At 50.6% G+C, this 19,068-nt stretch overlaps 33 non-coding genes across 33 annotated transcripts; all 33 read left to right on the top strand.

Annotated features, from left to right (window-relative positions):
• The first annotated feature begins 56 nt into the window (after positions 1 to 56).
• Trnas-uga (transfer RNA serine (anticodon UGA)) lies at positions 57 to 138 on the top strand. The gene has a single exon. It is a non-coding gene; the product is annotated as a tRNA-Ser (tRNA).
• A 611-nt stretch (positions 139 to 749) lies between these two features.
• Positions 750 to 822, top strand: Trnaf-gaa (transfer RNA phenylalanine (anticodon GAA)). The gene has a single exon. It is a non-coding gene; the product is annotated as a tRNA-Phe (tRNA).
• Positions 823 to 1,361: 539 nt separating this feature from the next.
• On the top strand, positions 1,362 to 1,434 carry Trnak-uuu (transfer RNA lysine (anticodon UUU)). Its single transcript has one exon. It is a non-coding gene; the product is annotated as a tRNA-Lys (tRNA).
• A 138-nt stretch (positions 1,435 to 1,572) lies between these two features.
• Trnas-cga (transfer RNA serine (anticodon CGA)) lies at positions 1,573 to 1,654 on the top strand. Its single transcript has one exon. It is a non-coding gene; the product is annotated as a tRNA-Ser (tRNA).
• Positions 1,655 to 2,345: 691 nt separating this feature from the next.
• On the top strand, positions 2,346 to 2,427 carry Trnas-uga (transfer RNA serine (anticodon UGA)). The gene has a single exon. It is a non-coding gene; the product is annotated as a tRNA-Ser (tRNA).
• A 611-nt stretch (positions 2,428 to 3,038) lies between these two features.
• Trnaf-gaa (transfer RNA phenylalanine (anticodon GAA)) lies at positions 3,039 to 3,111 on the top strand. The gene has a single exon. It is a non-coding gene; the product is annotated as a tRNA-Phe (tRNA).
• A 539-nt stretch (positions 3,112 to 3,650) lies between these two features.
• Positions 3,651 to 3,723, top strand: Trnak-uuu (transfer RNA lysine (anticodon UUU)). Its single transcript has one exon. It is a non-coding gene; the product is annotated as a tRNA-Lys (tRNA).
• Positions 3,724 to 3,861: 138 nt separating this feature from the next.
• Positions 3,862 to 3,943, top strand: Trnas-cga (transfer RNA serine (anticodon CGA)). Its single transcript has one exon. It is a non-coding gene; the product is annotated as a tRNA-Ser (tRNA).
• A 691-nt stretch (positions 3,944 to 4,634) lies between these two features.
• On the top strand, positions 4,635 to 4,716 carry Trnas-uga (transfer RNA serine (anticodon UGA)). Its single transcript has one exon. It is a non-coding gene; the product is annotated as a tRNA-Ser (tRNA).
• A 611-nt stretch (positions 4,717 to 5,327) lies between these two features.
• Trnaf-gaa (transfer RNA phenylalanine (anticodon GAA)) lies at positions 5,328 to 5,400 on the top strand. Its single transcript has one exon. It is a non-coding gene; the product is annotated as a tRNA-Phe (tRNA).
• Positions 5,401 to 5,939: 539 nt separating this feature from the next.
• Positions 5,940 to 6,012, top strand: Trnak-uuu (transfer RNA lysine (anticodon UUU)). The gene has a single exon. It is a non-coding gene; the product is annotated as a tRNA-Lys (tRNA).
• A 138-nt stretch (positions 6,013 to 6,150) lies between these two features.
• Positions 6,151 to 6,232, top strand: Trnas-cga (transfer RNA serine (anticodon CGA)). Its single transcript has one exon. It is a non-coding gene; the product is annotated as a tRNA-Ser (tRNA).
• A 692-nt stretch (positions 6,233 to 6,924) lies between these two features.
• On the top strand, positions 6,925 to 7,006 carry Trnas-uga (transfer RNA serine (anticodon UGA)). Its single transcript has one exon. It is a non-coding gene; the product is annotated as a tRNA-Ser (tRNA).
• A 611-nt stretch (positions 7,007 to 7,617) lies between these two features.
• Positions 7,618 to 7,690, top strand: Trnaf-gaa (transfer RNA phenylalanine (anticodon GAA)). Its single transcript has one exon. It is a non-coding gene; the product is annotated as a tRNA-Phe (tRNA).
• Positions 7,691 to 8,229: 539 nt separating this feature from the next.
• On the top strand, positions 8,230 to 8,302 carry Trnak-uuu (transfer RNA lysine (anticodon UUU)). The gene has a single exon. It is a non-coding gene; the product is annotated as a tRNA-Lys (tRNA).
• Positions 8,303 to 8,439: 137 nt separating this feature from the next.
• Positions 8,440 to 8,521, top strand: Trnas-cga (transfer RNA serine (anticodon CGA)). The gene has a single exon. It is a non-coding gene; the product is annotated as a tRNA-Ser (tRNA).
• A 692-nt stretch (positions 8,522 to 9,213) lies between these two features.
• Positions 9,214 to 9,295, top strand: Trnas-uga (transfer RNA serine (anticodon UGA)). Its single transcript has one exon. It is a non-coding gene; the product is annotated as a tRNA-Ser (tRNA).
• A 611-nt stretch (positions 9,296 to 9,906) lies between these two features.
• Positions 9,907 to 9,978, top strand: Trnaf-gaa (transfer RNA phenylalanine (anticodon GAA)). Its single transcript has one exon. It is a non-coding gene; the product is annotated as a tRNA-Phe (tRNA).
• A 538-nt stretch (positions 9,979 to 10,516) lies between these two features.
• Trnak-uuu (transfer RNA lysine (anticodon UUU)) lies at positions 10,517 to 10,589 on the top strand. The gene has a single exon. It is a non-coding gene; the product is annotated as a tRNA-Lys (tRNA).
• Positions 10,590 to 10,727: 138 nt separating this feature from the next.
• Positions 10,728 to 10,808, top strand: Trnas-cga (transfer RNA serine (anticodon CGA)). Its single transcript has one exon. It is a non-coding gene; the product is annotated as a tRNA-Ser (tRNA).
• Positions 10,809 to 11,500: 692 nt separating this feature from the next.
• On the top strand, positions 11,501 to 11,582 carry Trnas-uga (transfer RNA serine (anticodon UGA)). Its single transcript has one exon. It is a non-coding gene; the product is annotated as a tRNA-Ser (tRNA).
• A 613-nt stretch (positions 11,583 to 12,195) lies between these two features.
• Positions 12,196 to 12,268, top strand: Trnaf-gaa (transfer RNA phenylalanine (anticodon GAA)). The gene has a single exon. It is a non-coding gene; the product is annotated as a tRNA-Phe (tRNA).
• Positions 12,269 to 12,806: 538 nt separating this feature from the next.
• Trnak-uuu (transfer RNA lysine (anticodon UUU)) lies at positions 12,807 to 12,879 on the top strand. The gene has a single exon. It is a non-coding gene; the product is annotated as a tRNA-Lys (tRNA).
• Positions 12,880 to 13,017: 138 nt separating this feature from the next.
• Positions 13,018 to 13,099, top strand: Trnas-cga (transfer RNA serine (anticodon CGA)). Its single transcript has one exon. It is a non-coding gene; the product is annotated as a tRNA-Ser (tRNA).
• Positions 13,100 to 13,789: 690 nt separating this feature from the next.
• On the top strand, positions 13,790 to 13,871 carry Trnas-uga (transfer RNA serine (anticodon UGA)). The gene has a single exon. It is a non-coding gene; the product is annotated as a tRNA-Ser (tRNA).
• Positions 13,872 to 14,483: 612 nt separating this feature from the next.
• On the top strand, positions 14,484 to 14,556 carry Trnaf-gaa (transfer RNA phenylalanine (anticodon GAA)). Its single transcript has one exon. It is a non-coding gene; the product is annotated as a tRNA-Phe (tRNA).
• A 538-nt stretch (positions 14,557 to 15,094) lies between these two features.
• Trnak-uuu (transfer RNA lysine (anticodon UUU)) lies at positions 15,095 to 15,167 on the top strand. Its single transcript has one exon. It is a non-coding gene; the product is annotated as a tRNA-Lys (tRNA).
• A 137-nt stretch (positions 15,168 to 15,304) lies between these two features.
• Trnas-cga (transfer RNA serine (anticodon CGA)) lies at positions 15,305 to 15,387 on the top strand. Its single transcript has one exon. It is a non-coding gene; the product is annotated as a tRNA-Ser (tRNA).
• A 690-nt stretch (positions 15,388 to 16,077) lies between these two features.
• On the top strand, positions 16,078 to 16,159 carry Trnas-uga (transfer RNA serine (anticodon UGA)). Its single transcript has one exon. It is a non-coding gene; the product is annotated as a tRNA-Ser (tRNA).
• A 611-nt stretch (positions 16,160 to 16,770) lies between these two features.
• Positions 16,771 to 16,843, top strand: Trnaf-gaa (transfer RNA phenylalanine (anticodon GAA)). Its single transcript has one exon. It is a non-coding gene; the product is annotated as a tRNA-Phe (tRNA).
• Positions 16,844 to 17,382: 539 nt separating this feature from the next.
• Trnak-uuu (transfer RNA lysine (anticodon UUU)) lies at positions 17,383 to 17,455 on the top strand. Its single transcript has one exon. It is a non-coding gene; the product is annotated as a tRNA-Lys (tRNA).
• Positions 17,456 to 17,593: 138 nt separating this feature from the next.
• Positions 17,594 to 17,676, top strand: Trnas-cga (transfer RNA serine (anticodon CGA)). The gene has a single exon. It is a non-coding gene; the product is annotated as a tRNA-Ser (tRNA).
• A 689-nt stretch (positions 17,677 to 18,365) lies between these two features.
• On the top strand, positions 18,366 to 18,447 carry Trnas-uga (transfer RNA serine (anticodon UGA)). The gene has a single exon. It is a non-coding gene; the product is annotated as a tRNA-Ser (tRNA).
• Positions 18,448 to 19,068: the final 621 nt, after the last annotated feature.

The following is a 19,068-nucleotide window of genomic DNA, read 5'->3' as shown; positions in this document are numbered from 1 at the left end:
ATCAGATTGCTTCTAAAGACGGCGGTTCCACTTGTCGGGAGTCGCTTCTGCCACCGGCAGTCGTGGCCGAGTGGTTAAGGCGTCTGACTTGAAATCAGATTCCCTCTGGGAGCGTAGGTTCGAGTCCTGCCGACTGCGAAAATTTTCTCGCTCTCAAAAGATGGACGTTCAGCTGCATCCTAGCAGTTGCGTCACTACTAAACACGCGCGTCACCAGCAATGTGCAGTGTTATTTGATCCAGGGCGCAGCGTTACAGTCGCGCTCAGAAGCCGCAGCTCATCTCCTCGTCTCACAGCCGCCCACCGGGTGTTAGTACAAGTGTCGCCTCACTGGGCAGTGCAGATGTGTCCATCTTAGCTTGCAGACGATGACGTGTAGCAATTGATGAGCTAACGCAAGTCGAATGTTTTACCGTGTGTATCTCCTAGATACTGCCTCTCATACGGTGGAGAGGCTCACTCCTTCTTGTGTCTCGTTCTCTGCACACGAGTTGCCCCTGGCATCGATATAGCACGGGTTTTCTAGCGCCAGCGCGGCGTCACGTGAAGTCAGCGAAGTGAATATTACACGAGTCGAGTCGACATGTTTGCTTGTTACGATGATGGAAGCAGAAGAAATGTGTGTGGGACTTCACTGCATCGGCTGCTCGCCTTTCAGCGTCCCTGTGTCTTATCAGACGAAGGTGACTGTGAAATTGGCAACGAGGCAGAGGTTAACAAACACATGCAAACAGGAACGTTCAATGTCAGCCGAAATAGCTCAGTTGGGAGAGCGTTAGACTGAAGATCTAAAGGTCCCTGGTTCGATCCCGGGTTTCGGCACGTATTCGTTTTGATGCGACGCCAATGGAATGGCTCTGCGTTGGTGATAATGCAACTACCGCTGACAACAAAAATGACTCTCTCCTGTAGCTGTTCTGGTTGTCTAGTGCATGCCATAAGAGGAACTCACTAGACAACTAACTCCCTTAGAAGCAAAAGAATCAAAAAAGTCCTACCGACTGCGTTCCTTTTTCTGTGTCAGGTGGTGAAGAACGTTTTCAACGGAACCGTGAAACGAGCGAAAACGTGGGAAACATTGCATTCGAAATGCTTGCGAATTTTCCAATTGCCCAGTGAGTGTCGACAAAATATGTAAATTCTCTGCTCCAACGTATGAGACGCAACGACTCCTGCAATTTGTTGTTGCATCGTGTGTCAGCAGTCTTCGATAGTGTGTTACGAGCTTAGTGCGATAAGTCTGCAGACAGCATTTAGGCGACGTTTTATTAGTAACGGCCCCATGCAGCGATTGCACAACAGTAAACGACATGAGTCAATGTATAGTTGTGCATCGTGAGAGGTATCACAGCGTCGTGTGAGCCCGGATAGCTCAGTCGGTAGAGCATTAGGCTTTTAACCTAAGGGTCCAGGGTTCAAGTCCCTGTCCGGGCGGAAATTTTAATACTTTGGTAGCGATTCGTCTGGTAGCGGTGGAAACGCTACGGAAAATAATGAAGCTACGCCGTTTTCTGACACCACAGTGCTTTAAACGGTAGCAGTTGCATGTGTCGGGACAACACCGCGCTACCAGCAGTCGTGGCCGAGTGGTTAAGGCGTCTGACTCGAAATCAGATTCCCTCTGGGAGCGTAGGTTCGAATCCTACCGGCTGCGTGCGATTTTGCGTAAAGAGGAGCAAAAATTTTCGCACACATGTGACATGCGTGGGCGAATGCGGGTGCAAACCAGTGACGCCATTCTCAACAAGACGAAAGTTTCCGTTTAAGAATACTGAGTTTCGCGACGACCGCTGCTTACTGTGGCCATCGGTTCACCTCGCACTGACGCTGGGACTGCAGAAAGCCGTCGCTGAGATCGTGAGTACACAGATGTGCTCGAAAGTGTAGGACAGAGCGAACATTCATTTCTTTTTAAGAATCGCAATTCAATCATTCGAGTGCGGCAAAGGCAGTGGTGCAGCGTTTCTTTTCTTAAGATCTCGCAGCTGCTTGGAGGTATGTCCATCGTTTTAAGACGACACAAAACTAGCGTCAGCGGTGCGTCAGTGGGAAGTCGGTGAAGTCGCCATTGGAGCCATAAGCCAGTAATTACAACACGCGAATCACTCGCACACCATGTAGCATGCACCACAACGCTCGGCCGAGGGACCGGACAGCTCAGTCGGTAGAGCGCTAGACCTTCAACCAAAGGGTCCCGGGCTCAAACCCCCGCCAGGCGAAAATTAACACACTGTCGTAACGGCTAATGGAAACCCTACAGAAAAGAGTGACGCCACGCCGCTTTCTGCCATCAGATTGCTTCTAAAGACGGCGGTTCCACTTGTCGGGAGTCGCTTCTGCCACCGGCAGTCGTGGCCGAGTGGTTAAGGCGTCTGACTTGAAATCAGATTCCCTCTGGGAGCGTAGGTTCGAGTCCTGCCGACTGCGAAAATTTTCTCGCTCTCAAAAGATGGACGTTCAGCTGCATCCTAGCAGTTGCGTCACTACTAAACACGCGCGTCACCAGCAATGTGCAGTGTTATTTGATCCAGGGCGCAGCGTTACAGTCGCGCTCAGAAGCCGCAGCTCATCTCCTCGTCTCACAGCCGCCCACCGGGTGTTAGTACAAGTGTCGCCTCACTGGGCAGTGCAGATGTGTCCATCTTAGCTTGCAGACGATGACGTGTAGCAATTGATGAGCTAACGCAAGTCGAATGTTTTACCGTGTGTATCTCCTAGATACTGCCTCTCATACGGTGGAGAGGCTCACTCCTTCTTGTGTCTCGTTCTCTGCACACGAGTTGCCCCTGGCATCGATATAGCACGGGTTTTCTAGCGCCAGCGCGGCGTCACGTGAAGTCAGCGAAGTGAATATTACACGAGTCGAGTCGACATGTTTGCTTGTTACGATGATGGAAGCAGAAGAAATGTGTGTGGGACTTCACTGCATCGGCTGCTCGCCTTTCAGCGTCCCTGTGTCTTATCAGACGAAGGTGACTGTGAAATTGGCAACGAGGCAGAGGTTAACAAACACATGCAAACAGGAACGTTCAATGTCAGCCGAAATAGCTCAGTTGGGAGAGCGTTAGACTGAAGATCTAAAGGTCCCTGGTTCGATCCCGGGTTTCGGCAGGTATTCGTTTTGATGCGACGCCAATGGAATGGCTCTGCGTTGGTGATAATGCAACTACCGCTGACAACAAAAATGACTCTCTCCTGTAGCTGTTCTGGTTGTCTAGTGCATGCCATAAGAGGAACTCACTAGACAACTAACTCCCTTAGAAGCAAAAGAATCAAAAAAGTCCTACCGACTGCGTTCCTTTTTCTGTGTCAGGTGGTGAAGAACGTTTTCAACGGAACCGTGAAACGAGCGAAAACGTGGGAAACATTGCATTCGAAATGCTTGCGAATTTTCCAATTGCCCAGTGAGTGTCGACAAAATATGTAAATTCTCTGCTCCAACGTATGAGACGCAACGACTCCTGCAATTTGTTGTTGCATCGTGTGTCAGCAGTCTTCGATAGTGTGTTACGAGCTTAGTGCGATAAGTCTGCAGACAGCATTTAGGCGACGTTTTATTAGTAACGGCCCCATGCAGCGATTGCACAACAGTAAACGACATGAGTCAATGTATAGTTGTGCATCGTGAGAGGTATCACAGCGTCGTGTGAGCCCGGATAGCTCAGTCGGTAGAGCATTAGGCTTTTAACCTAAGGGTCCAGGGTTCAAGTCCCTGTCCGGGCGGAAATTTTAATACTTTGGTAGCGATTCGTCTGGTAGCGGTGGAAACGCTACGGAAAATAATGAAGCTACGCCGTTTTCTGACACCACAGTGCTTTAAACGGTAGCAGTTGCATGTGTCGGGACAACACCGCGCTACCAGCAGTCGTGGCCGAGTGGTTAAGGCGTCTGACTCGAAATCAGATTCCCTCTGGGAGCGTAGGTTCGAATCCTACCGGCTGCGTGCGATTTTGCGTAAAGAGGAGCAAAAATTTTCGCACACATGTGACATGCGTGGGCGAATGCGGGTGCAAACCAGTGACGCCATTCTCAACAAGACGAAAGTTTCCGTTTAAGAATACTGAGTTTCGCGACGACCGCTGCTTACTGTGGCCATCGGTTCACCTCGCACTGACGCTGGGACTGCAGAAAGCCGTCGCTGAGATCGTGAGTACACAGATGTGCTCGAAAGTGTAGGACAGAGCGAACATTCATTTCTTTTTAAGAATCGCAATTCAATCATTCGAGTGCGGCAAAGGCAGTGGTGCAGCGTTTCTTTTCTTAAGATCTCGCAGCTGCTTGGAGGTATGTCCATCGTTTTAAGACGACACAAAACTAGCGTCAGCGGTGCGTCAGTGGGAAGTCGGTGAAGTCGCCATTGGAGCCATAAGCCAGTAATTACAACACGCGAATCACTCGCACACCATGTAGCATGCACCACAACGCTCGGCCGAGGGACCGGACAGCTCAGTCGGTAGAGCGCTAGACCTTCAACCAAAGGGTCCCGGGCTCAAACCCCCGCCAGGCGAAAATTAACACACTGTCGTAACGGCTAATGGAAACCCTACAGAAAAGAGTGACGCCACGCCGCTTTCTGCCATCAGATTGCTTCTAAAGACGGCGGTTCCACTTGTCGGGAGTCGCTTCTGCCACCGGCAGTCGTGGCCGAGTGGTTAAGGCGTCTGACTTGAAATCAGATTCCCTCTGGGAGCGTAGGTTCGAGTCCTGCCGACTGCGAAAATTTTCTCGCTCTCAAAAGATGGACGTTCAGCTGCATCCTAGCAGTTGCGTCACTACTAAACACGCGCGTCACCAGCAATGTGCAGTGTTATTTGATCCAGGGCGCAGCGTTACAGTCGCGCTCAGAAGCCGCAGCTCATCTCCTCGTCTCACAGCCGCCCACCGGGTGTTAGTACAAGTGTCGCCTCACTGGGCAGTGCAGATGTGTCCATCTTAGCTTGCAGACGATGACGTGTAGCAATTGATGAGCTAACGCAAGTCGAATGTTTTACCGTGTGTATCTCCTAGATACTGCCTCTCATACGGTGGAGAGGCTCACTCCTTCTTGTGTCTCGTTCTCTGCACACGAGTTGCCCCTGGCATCGATATAGCACGGGTTTTCTAGCGCCAGCGCGGCGTCACGTGAAGTCAGCGAAGTGAATATTACACGAGTCGAGTCGACATGTTTGCTTGTTACGATGATGGAAGCAGAAGAAATGTGTGTGGGACTTCACTGCATCGGCTGCTCGCCTTTCAGCGTCCCTGTGTCTTATCAGACGAAGGTGACTGTGAAATTGGCAACGAGGCAGAGGTTAACAAACACATGCAAACAGGAACGTTCAATGTCAGCCGAAATAGCTCAGTTGGGAGAGCGTTAGACTGAAGATCTAAAGGTCCCTGGTTCGATCCCGGGTTTCGGCACGTATTCGTTTTGATGCGACGCCAATGGAATGGCTCTGCGTTGGTGATAATGCAACTACCGCTGACAACAAAAATGACTCTCTCCTGTAGCTGTTCTGGTTGTCTAGTGCATGCCATAAGAGGAACTCACTAGACAACTAACTCCCTTAGAAGCAAAAGAATCAAAAAAGTCCTACCGACTGCGTTCCTTTTTCTGTGTCAGGTGGTGAAGAACGTTTTCAACGGAACCGTGAAACGAGCGAAAACGTGGGAAACATTGCATTCGAAATGCTTGCGAATTTTCCAATTGCCCAGTGAGTGTCGACAAAATATGTAAATTCTCTGCTCCAACGTATGAGACGCAACGACTCCTGCAATTTGTTGTTGCATCGTGTGTCAGCAGTCTTCGATAGTGTGTTACGAGCTTAGTGCGATAAGTCTGCAGACAGCATTTAGGCGACGTTTTATTAGTAACGGCCCCATGCAGCGATTGCACAACAGTAAACGACATGAGTCAATGTATAGTTGTGCATCGTGAGAGGTATCACAGCGTCGTGTGAGCCCGGATAGCTCAGTCGGTAGAGCATTAGGCTTTTAACCTAAGGGTCCAGGGTTCAAGTCCCTGTCCGGGCGGAAATTTTAATACTTTGGTAGCGATTCGTCTGGTAGCGGTGGAAACGCTACGGAAAATAATGAAGCTACGCCGTTTTCTGACACCACAGTGCTTTAAACGGTAGCAGTTGCATGTGTCGGGACAACACCGCGCTACCAGCAGTCGTGGCCGAGTGGTTAAGGCGTCTGACTCGAAATCAGATTCCCTCTGGGAGCGTAGGTTCGAATCCTACCGGCTGCGTGCGATTTTGCGTAAAGAGGAGCAAAAATTTTCGCACACATGTGACATGCGTGGGCGAATGCGGGTGCAAACCAGTGACGCCATTCTCAACAAGACGAAAGTTTCCGTTTAAGAATACTGAGTTTCGCGACGACCGCTGCTTACTGTGGCCATCGGTTCACCTCGCACTGACGCTGGGACTGCAGAAAGCCGTCGCTGAGATCGTGAGTACACAGATGTGCTCGAAAGTGTAGGACAGAGCGAACATTCATTTCTTTTTAAGAATCGCAATTCAATCATTCGAGTGCGGCAAAGGCAGTGGTGCAGCGTTTCTTTTCTTAAGATCTCGCAGCTGCTTGGAGGTATGTCCATCGTTTTAAGACGACACAAAACTAGCGTCAGCGGTGCGTCAGTGGGAAGTCGGTGAATGTCGCCATTGGAGCCATAAGCCAGTAATTACAACACGCGAATCACTCGCACACCATGTAGCATGCACCACAACGCTCGGCCGAGGGACCGGACAGCTCAGTCGGTAGAGCGCTAGACCTTCAACCAAAGGGTCCCGGGCTCAAACCCCCGCCAGGCGAAAATTAACACACTGTCGTAACGGCTAATGGAAACCCTACAGAAAAGAGTGACGCCACGCCGCTTTCTGCCATCAGATTGCTTCTAAAGACGGCGGTTCCACTTGTCGGGAGTCGCTTCTGCCACCGGCAGTCGTGGCCGAGTGGTTAAGGCGTCTGACTTGAAATCAGATTCCCTCTGGGAGCGTAGGTTCGAGTCCTGCCGACTGCGAAAATTTTCTCGCTCTCAAAAGATGGACGTTCAGCTGCATCCTAGCAGTTGCGTCACTACTAAACACGCGCGTCACCAGCAATGTGCAGTGTTATTTGATCCAGGGCGCAGCGTTACAGTCGCGCTCAGAAGCCGCAGCTCATCTCCTCGTCTCACAGCCGCCCACCGGGTGTTAGTACAAGTGTCGCCTCACTGGGCAGTGCAGATGTGTCCATCTTAGCTTGCAGACGATGACGTGTAGCAATTGATGAGCTAACGCAAGTCGAATGTTTTACCGTGTGTATCTCCTAGATACTGCCTCTCATACGGTGGAGAGGCTCACTCCTTCTTGTGTCTCGTTCTCTGCACACGAGTTGCCCCTGGCATCGATATAGCACGGGTTTTCTAGCGCCAGCGCGGCGTCACGTGAAGTCAGCGAAGTGAATATTACACGAGTCGAGTCGACATGTTTGCTTGTTACGATGATGGAAGCAGAAGAAATGTGTGTGGGACTTCACTGCATCGGCTGCTCGCCTTTCAGCGTCCCTGTGTCTTATCAGACGAAGGTGACTGTGAAATTGGCAACGAGGCAGAGGTTAACAAACACATGCAAACAGGAACGTTCAATGTCAGCCGAAATAGCTCAGTTGGGAGAGCGTTAGACTGAAGATCTAAAGGTCCCTGGTTCGATCCCGGGTTTCGGCAGGTATTCGTTTTGATGCGACGCCAATGGAATGGCTCTGCGTTGGTGATAATGCAACTACCGCTGACAACAAAAATGACTCTCTCCTGTAGCTGTTCTGGTTGTCTAGTGCATGCCATAAGAGGAACTCACTAGACAACTAACTCCCTTAGAAGCAAAAGAATCAAAAAAGTCCTACCGACTGCGTTCCTTTTTCTGTGTCAGGTGGTGAAGAACGTTTTCAACGGAACCGTGAAACGAGCGAAAACGTGGGAAACATTGCATTCGAAATGCTTGCGAATTTTCCAATTGCCCAGTGAGTGTCGACAAAATATGTAAATTCTCTGCTCCAACGTATGAGACGCAACGACTCCTGCAATTTGTTGTTGCATCGTGTGTCAGCAGTCTTCGATAGTGTGTTACGAGCTTAGTGCGATAAGTCTGCAGACAGCATTTAGGCGACGTTTTATTAGTAACGGCCCCATGCAGCGATTGCACAACAGTAAACGACATGAGTCAATGTATAGTTGTGCATCGTGAGAGGTATCACAGCGTCGTGTGAGCCCGGATAGCTCAGTCGGTAGAGCATTAGGCTTTTAACCTAAGGGTCCAGGGTTCAAGTCCCTGTCCGGGCGGAAATTTTAATACTTTGGTAGCGATTCGTCTGGTAGCGGTGGAAACGCTACGGAAAATAATGAAGCTACCCGTTTTCTGACACCACAGTGCTTTAAACGGTAGCAGTTGCATGTGTCGGGACAACACCGCGCTACCAGCAGTCGTGGCCGAGTGGTTAAGGCGTCTGACTCGAAATCAGATTCCCTCTGGGAGCGTAGGTTCGAATCCTACCGGCTGCGTGCGATTTTGCGTAAAGAGGAGCAAAAATTTTCGCACACATGTGACATGCGTGGGCGAATGCGGGTGCAAACCAGTGACGCCATTCTCAACAAGACGAAAGTTTCCGTTTAAGAATACTGAGTTTCGCGACGACCGCTGCTTACTGTGGCCATCGGTTCACCTCGCACTGACGCTGGGACTGCAGAAAGCCGTCGCTGAGATCGTGAGTACACAGATGTGCTCGAAAGTGTAGGACAGAGCGAACATTCATTTCTTTTTAAGAATCGCAATTCAATCATTCGAGTGCGGCAAAGGCAGTGGTGCAGCGTTTCTTTTCTTAAGATCTCGCAGCTGCTTGGAGGTATGTCCATCGTTTTAAGACGACACCAAAACTAGCGTCAGCGGTGCGTCAGTGGGAAGTCGGTGAAGTCGCCATTGGAGCCATAAGCCAGTAATTACAAACACGCGAATCACTCGCACACCATGTAGCATGCACCACAACGCTCGGCCGAGGGACCGGACAGCTCAGTCGGTAGAGCGCTAGACCTTCAACCAAAGGGTCCCGGGCTCAAACCCCGCCAGGCGAAAATTAACACACTGTCGTAACGGCTAATGGAAACCCTACAGAAAAGAGTGACGCCACGCCGCTTTCTGCCATCAGATTGCTTCTAAAGACGGCGGTTCCACTTGTCGGGAGTCGCTTCTGCCACCGGCAGTCGTGGCCGAGTGGTTAAGGCGTCTGACTTGAAATCAGATTCCCTCTGGGAGCGTAGGTTCGAGTCCTGCCGACTGCGAAAATTTTCTCGCTCTCAAAAGATGGACGTTCAGCTGCATCCTAGCAGTTGCGTCACTACTAAACACGCGCGTCACCAGCAATGTGCAGTGTTATTTGATCCAGGGCGCAGCGTTACAGTCGCGCTCAGAAGCCGCAGCTCATCTCCTCGTCTCACAGCCGCCCACCGGGTGTTAGTACAAGTGTCGCCTCACTGGGCAGTGCAGATGTGTCCATCTTAGCTTGCAGACGATGACGTGTAGCAATTGATGAGCTAACGCAAGTCGAATGTTTTACCGTGTGTATCTCCTAGATACTGCCTCTCATACGGTGGAGAGGCTCACTCCTTCTTGTGTCTCGTTCTCTGCACACGAGTTGCCCCTGGCATCGATATAGCACGGGTTTTCTAGCGCCAGCGCGGCGTCACGTGAAGTCAGCGAAGTGAATATTACACGAGTCGAGTCGACATGTTTGCTTGTTACGATGATGGAAGCAGAAGAAATGTGTGTGGGACTTCACTGCATCGGCTGCTCGCCTTTCAGCGTCCCTGTGTCTTATCAGACGAAGGTGACTGTGAAATTGGCAACGAGGCAGAGGTTAACAAACACATGCAAACAGGAACGTTCAATGTCAGCCGAAATAGCTCAGTTGGGAGAGCGTTAGACTGAAGATCTAAAGTCCCTGGTTCGATCCCGGGTTTCGGCAGGTATTCGTTTTGATGCGACGCCAATGGAATGGCTCTGCGTTGGTGATAATGCAACTACCGCTGACAACAAAAATGACTCTCTCCTGTAGCTGTTCTGGTTGTCTAGTGCATGCCATAAGAGGAACTCACTAGACAACTAACTCCCTTAGAAGCAAAAGAATCAAAAAAGTCCTACCGACTGCGTTCCTTTTTCTGTGTCAGGTGGTGAAGAACGTTTTCAACGGAACCGTGAAACGAGCGAAAACGTGGGAAACATTGCATTCGAATGCTTGCGAATTTTCCAATTGCCCAGTGAGTGTCGACAAAATATGTAAATTCTCTGCTCCAACGTATGAGACGCAACGACTCCTGCAATTTGTTGTTGCATCGTGTGTCAGCAGTCTTCGATAGTGTGTTACGAGCTTAGTGCGATAAGTCTGCAGACAGCATTTAGGCGACGTTTTATTAGTAACGGCCCCATGCAGCGATTGCACAACAGTAAACGACATGAGTCAATGTATAGTTGTGCATCGTGAGAGGTATCACAGCGTCGTGTGAGCCCGGATAGCTCAGTCGGTAGAGCATTAGGCTTTTAACCTAAGGGTCCAGGGTTCAAGTCCCTGTCCGGGCGGAAATTTTAATACTTTGGTAGCGATTCGTCTGGTAGCGGTGGAAACGCTACGGAAAATAATGAAGCTACGCCGTTTTCTGACACCACAGTGCTTTAAACGGTAGCAGTTGCATGTGTCGGGACAACACCGCGCTACCAGCAGTCGTGGCCGAGTGTTAAGGCGTCTGACTCGAAATCAGATTCCCTCTGGGAGCGTAGGTTCGAATCCTACCGGCTGCGTGCGATTTTGCGTAAAGAGGAGCAAAAATTTTCGCACACATGTGACATGCGTGGGCGAATGCGGGTGCAAACCAGTGACGCCATTCTCAACAAGACGAAAGTTTCCGTTTAAGAATACTGAGTTTCGCGACGACCGCTGCTTACTGTGGCCATCGGTTCACCTCGCACTGACGCTGGGACTGCAGAAAGCCGTCGCTGAGATCGTGAGTACACAGATGTGCTCGAAAGTGTAGGACAGAGCGAACATTCATTTCTTTTTAAGAATCGCAATTCAATCATTCGAGTGCGGCAAAGGCAGTGGTGCAGCGTTTCTTTTCTTAAGATCTCGCAGCTGCTTGGAGGTATGTCCATCGTTTTAAAGACGACACAAAACTAGCGTCAGCGGTGCGTCAGTGGGAAGTCGGTGAAGTCGCCATTGGAGCCATAAGCCAGTAATTACAACACGCGAATCACTCGCACACCATGTAGCATGCACCACAACGCTCGGCCGAGGGACCGGACAGCTCAGTCGGTAGAGCGCTAGACCTTCAACCAAAGGGTCCCGGGCTCAAACCCCCGCCAGGCGAAAATTAACACACTGTCGTAACGGCTAATGGAAACCCTACAGAAAAGAGTGACGCCACGCCGCTTTCTGCCATCAGATTGCTTCTAAAGACGGCGGTTCCACTTGTCGGGAGTCGCTTCTGCCACCGGCAGTCGTGGCCGAGTGGTTAAGGCGTCTGACTTGAAATCAGATTCCCTCTGGGAGCGTAGGTTCGAGTCCTGCCGACTGCGAAAATTTTCTCGCTCTCAAAAGATGGACGTTCAGCTGCATCCTAGCAGTTGCGTCACTACTAAACACGCGCGTCACCAGCAATGTGCAGTGTTATTTGATCCAGGGCGCAGCGTTACAGTCGCGCTCAGAAGCCGCAGCTCATCTCCTCGTCTCACAGCCGCCCCACCGGGTGTTAGTACAAGTGTCGCCTCACTGGGCAGTGCAGATGTGTCCATCTTAGCTTGCAGACGATGACGTGTAGCAATTGATGAGCTAACGCAAGTCGAATGTTTTACCGTGTGTATCTCCTAGATACTGCCTCTCATACGGTGGAGAGGCTCACTCCTTCTTGTGTCTCGTTCTCTGCACACGAGTTGCCCCCTGGCATCGATATAGCACGGGTTTTCTAGCGCCAGCGCGGCGTCACGTGAAGTCAGCGAAGTGAATATTACACGAGTCGAGTCGACATGTTTGCTTGTTACGATGATGGAAGCAGAAGAAATGTGTGTGGGACTTCACTGCATCGGCTGCTCGCCTTTCAGCGTCCCTGTGTCTTATCAGACGAAGGTGACTGTGAAATTGGCAACGAGGCAGAGGTTAACAAACACATGCAAACAGGAACGTTCAATGTCAGCCGAAATAGCTCAGTTGGGAGAGCGTTAGACTGAAGATCTAAAGGTCCCTGGTTCGATCCCGGGTTTCGGCAGGTATTCGTTTTGATGCGACGCCAATGGAATGGCTCTGCGTGGTGATAATGCAACTACCGCTGACAACAAAAATGACTCTCTCCTGTAGCTGTTCTGGTTGTCTAGTGCATGCCATAAGAGGAACTCACTAGACAACTAACTCCCTTAGAAGCAAAAGAATCAAAAAAGTCCTACCGACTGCGTTCCTTTTTCTGTGTCAGGTGGTGAAGAACGTTTTCAACGGAACCGTGAAACGAGCGAAAACGTGGGAAACATTGCATTCGAAATGCTTGCGAATTTTCCAATTGCCCAGTGAGTGTCGACAAAATATGTAAATTCTCTGCTCCAACGTATGAGACGCAACGACTCCTGCAATTTGTTGTTGCATCGTGTGTCAGCAGTCTTCGATAGTGTGTTACGAGCTTAGTGCGATAAGTCTGCAGACAGCATTTAGGCGACGTTTTATTAGTAACGGCCCCATGCAGCGATTGCACAACAGTAAACGACATGAGTCAATGTATAGTTGTGCATCGTGAGAGGTATCACAGCGTCGTGTGAGCCCGGATAGCTCAGTCGGTAGAGCATTAGGCTTTTAACCTGAAGGTCCAGGGTTCAAGTCCCTGTCCGGGCGGAAATTTTAATACTTTGGTAGCGATTCGTCTGGTAGCGGTGGAAACGCTACGGAAAATAATGAAGCTACGCCGTTTTCTGACACCACAGTGCTTTAAACGGTAGCAGTTGCATGTGTCGGGACAACACCGCGCTACCAGCAGTCGTGGCCGAGTGGTTAAGGCGTCTGACTCGAAATCAGATTCCCTCTGGGAGCGTAGGTTCGAATCCTACCGGCTGCGTGCGATTTTGCGTAAAGAGGAGCAAAAATTTCGCACACATGTGACATGCGTGGGCGAATGCGGGTGCAAACCAGTGACGCCATTCTCAACAAGACGAAAGTTTCCGTTTAAGAATACTGAGTTTCGCGACGACCGCTGCTTACTGTGGCCATCGGTTCACCTCGCACTGACGCTGGGACTGCAGAAAGCCGTCGCTGAGATCGTGAGTACACAGATGTGCTCGAAAGTGTAGGACAGAGCGAACATTCATTTCTTTTTAAGAATCGCAATTCAATCATTCGAGTGCGGCAAAGGCAGTGGTGCAGCGTTTCTTTTCTTAAGATCTCGCAGCTGCTTGGAGGTATGTCCATCGTTTTAAGACGACACAAAACTAGCGTCAGCGGTGCGTCAGTGGGAAGTCGGTGAAGTCGCCATTGGAGCCATAAGCCAGTAATTACAACACGCGAATCACTCGCACACCATGTAGCATGCACCACAACGCTCGGCCGAGGGACCGGACAGCTCAGTCGGTAGAGCGCTAGACCTTCAACCAAAGGGTCCCGGGCTCAAACCCCCGCCAGGCGAAAATTAACACACTGTCGTAACGGCTAATGGAAACCCTACAGAAAAGAGTGACGCCACGCCGCTTTCTGCCATCAGATTGCTTCTAAAGACGGCGGTTCCACTTGTCGGGAGTCGCTTCTGCCACCGGCAGTCGTGGCCGAGTGGTTAAGGCGTCTGACTTGAAATCAGATTCCCTCTGGGAGCGTAGGTTCGAGTCCTGCCGACTGCGAAAATTTTCTCGCTCTCAAAAGATGGACGTTCAGCTGCATCCTAGCAGTTGCGTCACTTACTAAACACGCGCGTCACCAGCAATGTGCAGTGTTATTTGATCCAGGGCGCAGCGTTACAGTCGCGCTCAGAAGCCGCAGCTCATCTCCTCGTCTCACAGCCGCCCACCGGGTGTTAGTACAAGTGTCGCCTCACTGGGCAGTGCAGATGTGTCCATCTTAGCTTGCAGACGATGACGTGTAGCAATTGATGAGCTAACGCAAGTCGAATGTTTTACCGTGTGTATCTCCTAGATACTGCCTCTCATACGGTGGAGAGGCTCACTCCTTCTTGTGTCTCGTTCTCTGCACACGAGTTGCCCCTGGCATCGATATAGCACGGGTTTTCTAGCGCCAGCGCGGCGTCACGTGAAGTCAGCGAAGTGAATATTACACGAGTCGAGTCGACATGTTTGCTTGTTACGATGATGGAAGCAGAAGAAATGTGTGTGGGACTTCACTGCATCGGCTGCTCGCCTTTCAGCGTCCCTGTGTCTTATCAGACGAAGGTGACTGTGAAATTGGCAACGAGGCAGAGGTTAACAAACACATGCAAACAGGAACGTTCAATGTCAGCCGAAATAGCTCAGTTGGGAGAGCGTTAGACTGAAGATCTAAAGGTCCCTGGTTCGATCCCGGGTTTCGGCAGGTATTCGTTTTGATGCGACGCCAATGGAATGGCTCTGCGTTGGTGATAATGCAACTACCGCTGACAACAAAATGACTCTCTCCTGTAGCTGTTCTGGTTGTCTAGTGCATGCCATAAGAGGAACTCACTAGACAACTAACTCCCTTAGAAGCAAAAGAATCAAAAAAGTCCTACCGACTGCGTTCCTTTTTCTGTGTCAGGTGGTGAAGAACGTTTTCAACGGAACCGTGAAACGAGCGAAAACGTGGGAAACATTGCATTCGAAATGCTTGCGAATTTTCCAATTGCCCAGTGAGTGTCGACAAAATATGTAAATTCTCTGCTCCAACGTATGAGACGCAACGACTCCTGCAATTTGTTGTTGCATCGTGTGTCAGCAGTCTTCGATAGTGTGTTACGAGCTTAGTGCGATAAGTCTGCAGACAGCATTTAGGCGACGTTTTATTAGTAACGGCCCCATGCAGCGATTGCACAACAGTAAACGACATGAGTCAATGTATAGTTGTGCATCGTGAGAGGTATCACAGCGTCGTGTGAGCCCGGATAGCTCAGTCGGTAGAGCATTAGGCTTTTAACCTAAGGGTCCAGGGTTCAAGTCCCTGTCCGGGCGGAAATTTTAATACTTTGGTAGCGATTCGTCTGGTAGCGGTGGAAACGCTACGGAAATAATGAAGCTACGCCGTTTTCTGACACCACAGTGCTTTAAACGGTAGCAGTTGCATGTGTCGGGACAACACCGCGCTACCAGCAGTCGTGGCCGAGTGGTTAAGGCGTCTGACTCGAAATCAGATTCCCTTCTGGGAGCGTAGGTTCGAATCCTACCGGCTGCGTGCGATTTTGCGTAAAGAGGAGCAAAAATTTTCGCACACATGTGACATGCGTGGGCGAATGCGGGTGCAAACCAGTGACGCCATTCTCAACAAGACGAAAGTTTCCGTTTAAGAATACTGAGTTTCGCGACGACCGCTGCTTACTGTGGCCATCGGTTCACCTCGCACTGACGCTGGGACTGCAGAAAGCCGTCGCTGAGATCGTGAGTACACAGATGTGCTCGAAAGTGTAGGACAGAGCGAACATTCATTTCTTTTTAAGAATCGCAATTCAATCATTCGAGTGCGGCAAAGGCAGTGGTGCAGCGTTTCTTTTCTTAAGATCTCGCAGCTGCTTGGAGGTATGTCCATCGTTTTAAGACGACACAAAACTAGCGTCAGCGGTGCGTCAGTGGGAAGTCGGTGAAGTCGCCATTGGAGCCATAAGCCAGTAATTACAACACGCGAATCACTCGCACACCATGTAGCATGCACCACAACGCTCGGCCGAGGGACCGGACAGCTCAGTCGGTAGAGCGCTAGACCTTCAACCAAAGGGTCCCGGGCTCAAACCCCCGCCAGGCGAAAATTAACACACTGTCGTAACGGCTAATGGAAACCCTACAGAAAAGAGTGACGCCACGCCGCTTTCTGCCATCAGATTGCTTCTAAAGACGGCGGTTCACTTGTCGGGAGTCGCTTCTGCCACCGGCAGTCGTGGCCGAGTGGTTAAGGCGTCTGACTTGAAATCAGATTCCCTCTGGGAGCGTAGGTTCGAGTCCTGCCGACTGCGAAAATTTTCTCGCTCTCAAAAGATGGACGTTCAGCTGCATCCTAGCAGTTGCGTCACTACTAAACACGCGCGTCACCAGCAATGTGCAGTGTTATTTGATCCAGGGCGCAGCGTTACAGTCGCGCTCAGAAGCCGCAGCTCATCTCCTCGTCTCACAGCCGCCCCACCGGGTGTTAGTACAAGTGTCGCCTCACTGGGCAGTGCAGATGTGTCCATCTTAGCTTGCAGACGATGACGTGTAGCAATTGATGAGCTAACGCAAGTCGAATGTTTTACCGTGTGTATCTCCTAGATACTGCCTCTCATACGGTGGAGAGGCTCACTCCTTCTTGTGTCTCGTTCTCTGCACACGAGTTGCCCCTGGCATCGATATAGCACGGGTTTTCTAGCGCCAGCGCGGCGTCACGTGAAGTCAGCGAAGTGAATATTACACGAGTCGAGTCGACATGTTTGCTTGTTACGATGATGGAAGCAGAAGAAATGTGTGTGGGACTTCACTGCATCGGCTGCTCGCCTTTCAGCGTCCCTGTGTCTTATCAGACGAAGGTGACTGTGAAATTGCAACGAGGCAGAGGTTAACAAACACATGCAAACAGGAACGTTCAATGTCAGCCGAAATAGCTCAGTTGGGAGAGCGTTAGACTGAAGATCTAAAGGTCCCTGGTTCGATCCCGGGTTTCGGCAGGTATTCGTTTTGATGCGACGCCAATGGAATGGCTCTGCGTTGGTGATATGCAACTACCGCTGACAACAAAAATGACTCTCTCCTGTAGCTGTTCTGGTTGTCTAGTGCATGCCATAAGAGGAACTCACTAGACAACTAACTCCCTTAGAAGCAAAAGAATCAAAAAAGTCCTACCGACTGCGTTCCTTTTTCTGTGTCAGGTGGTGAAGAACGTTTTCAACGGAACCGTGAAACGAGCGAAAAACGTGGGAAACATTGCATTCGAAATGCTTGCGAATTTTCCAATTGCCCAGTGAGTGTCGACAAAATATGTAAATTCTCTGCTCCAACGTATGAGACGCAACGACTCCTGCAATTTGTTGTTGCATCGTGTGTCAGCAGTCTTCGATAGTGTGTTACGAGCTTAGTGCGATAAGTCTGCAGACAGCATTTAGGCGACGTTTTATTAGTAACGGCCCCATGCAGCGATTGCACAACAGTAAACGACATGAGTCAATGTATAGTTGTGCATCGTGAGAGGTATCACAGCGTCGTGTGAGCCCGGATAGCTCAGTCGGTAGAGCATTAGGCTTTTAACCTAAGGGTCCAGGGTTCAAGTCCCTGTCCGGGCGGAAATTTTAATACTTTGGTAGCGATTCGTCTGGTAGCGGTGGAAACGCTACGGAAAATAATGAAGCTACGCCGTTTTCTGACACCACAGTGCTTTAAACGGTAGCAGTTGCATGTGTCGGGACAACACCGCGCTACCAGCAGTCGTGGCCGAGTGGTTAAGGCGTCTGACTCGAAATCCAGATTCCCTCTGGGAGCGTAGGTTCGAATCCTACGGCCTGCGTGCGATTTTGCGTAAAGAGGAGCAAAAATTTTCGCACACATGTGACATGCGTGGGCGAATGCGGGTGCAAACCAGTGACGCCATTCTCAACAAGACGAAAGTTTCCGTTTAAGAATACTGAGTTTCGCGACGACCGCTGCTTACTGTGGCCATCGGTTCACCTCGCACTGACGCTGGGACTGCAGAAAGCCGTCGCTGAGATCGTGAGTACACAGATGTGCTCGAAAGTGTAGGACAGAGCGAACATTCATTTCTTTTTAAGAATCGCAATTCAATCATTCGAGTGCGGCAAAGGCAGTGGTGCAGCGTTTCTTTTCTTAAGATCTCGCAGCTGCTTGGAGGTATGTCCATCGTTTTAAGACGACACAAAACTAGCGTCAGCGGTGCGTCAGTGGGAAGTCGGTGAAGTCGCCATTGGAGCCATAAGCCAGTAATTACAACACGCGAATCACTCGCACACCATGTAGCATGCACCACAACGCTCGGCCGAGGGACCGGACAGCTCAGTCGGTAGAGCGCTAGACCTTCACCAAAGGGTCCCGGGCTCAAACCCCCGCCAGGCGAAAATTAACACACTGTCGTAACGGCTAATGGAAACCTACAGAAAAGAGTGACGCCACGCCGCTTTCTGCCATCAGATTGCTTCTAAAGACGGCGGTTCCACTTGTCGGGAGTCGCTTCTGCCACCGGCAGTCGTGGCCGAGTGGTTAAGGCGTCTGACTTGAAATCAGATTCCCTCTGGGAGCGTAGGTTCGAGTCCTGCCGACTGCGAAAATTTTCTCGCTCTCAAAAGATGGACGTTCAGCTGCAATCCTAGCAGTTGCGTCACTACTAAACACGCGCGTCACCAGCAATGTGCAGTGTTATTTGATCCAGGGCGCAGCGTTACAGTCGCGCTCAGAAGCCGCAGCTCATCTCCTCGTCTCACAGCCGCCCACCGGGTGTTAGTACAAGTGTCGCCTCACTGGGCAGTGCAGATGTGTCCATCTTAGCTTGCAGACGATGACGTGTAGCAATTGATGAGCTAACGCAAGTCGAATGTTTTACCGTGTGTATCTCCTAGATACTGCCTCTCATACGGTGGAGAGGCTCACTCCTTCTTGTGTCTCGTTCTCTGCACACGAGTTGCCCCTGGCATCGATATAGCACGGGTTTTCTAGCGCCAGCGCGGCGTCACGTGAAGTCAGCGAAGTGAATATTACACGAGTCGAGTCGACATGTTTGCTTGTTACGATGATGGAAGCAGAAGAAATGTGTGTGGGACTTCACTGCATCGGCTGCTCGCCTTTCAGCGTCCCTGTGTCTTATCAGACGAAGGTGACTGTGAAATTGGCAACGAGGCAGAGGTTAACAAACACATGCAAACAGGAACGTTCAATGTCAGCCGAAATA

Source organism: Schistocerca serialis, unplaced genomic scaffold (genome assembly GCF_023864345.2).
Source record: "Schistocerca serialis cubense isolate TAMUIC-IGC-003099 unplaced genomic scaffold, iqSchSeri2.2 HiC_scaffold_345, whole genome shotgun sequence".
In the NCBI taxonomy this organism is placed as follows: domain Eukaryota; kingdom Metazoa; phylum Arthropoda; class Insecta; order Orthoptera; family Acrididae; genus Schistocerca; species Schistocerca serialis.
Note: the sequence above shows the minus strand (reverse complement) of the source record. Positions and strands in the feature narration are given on the sequence as shown.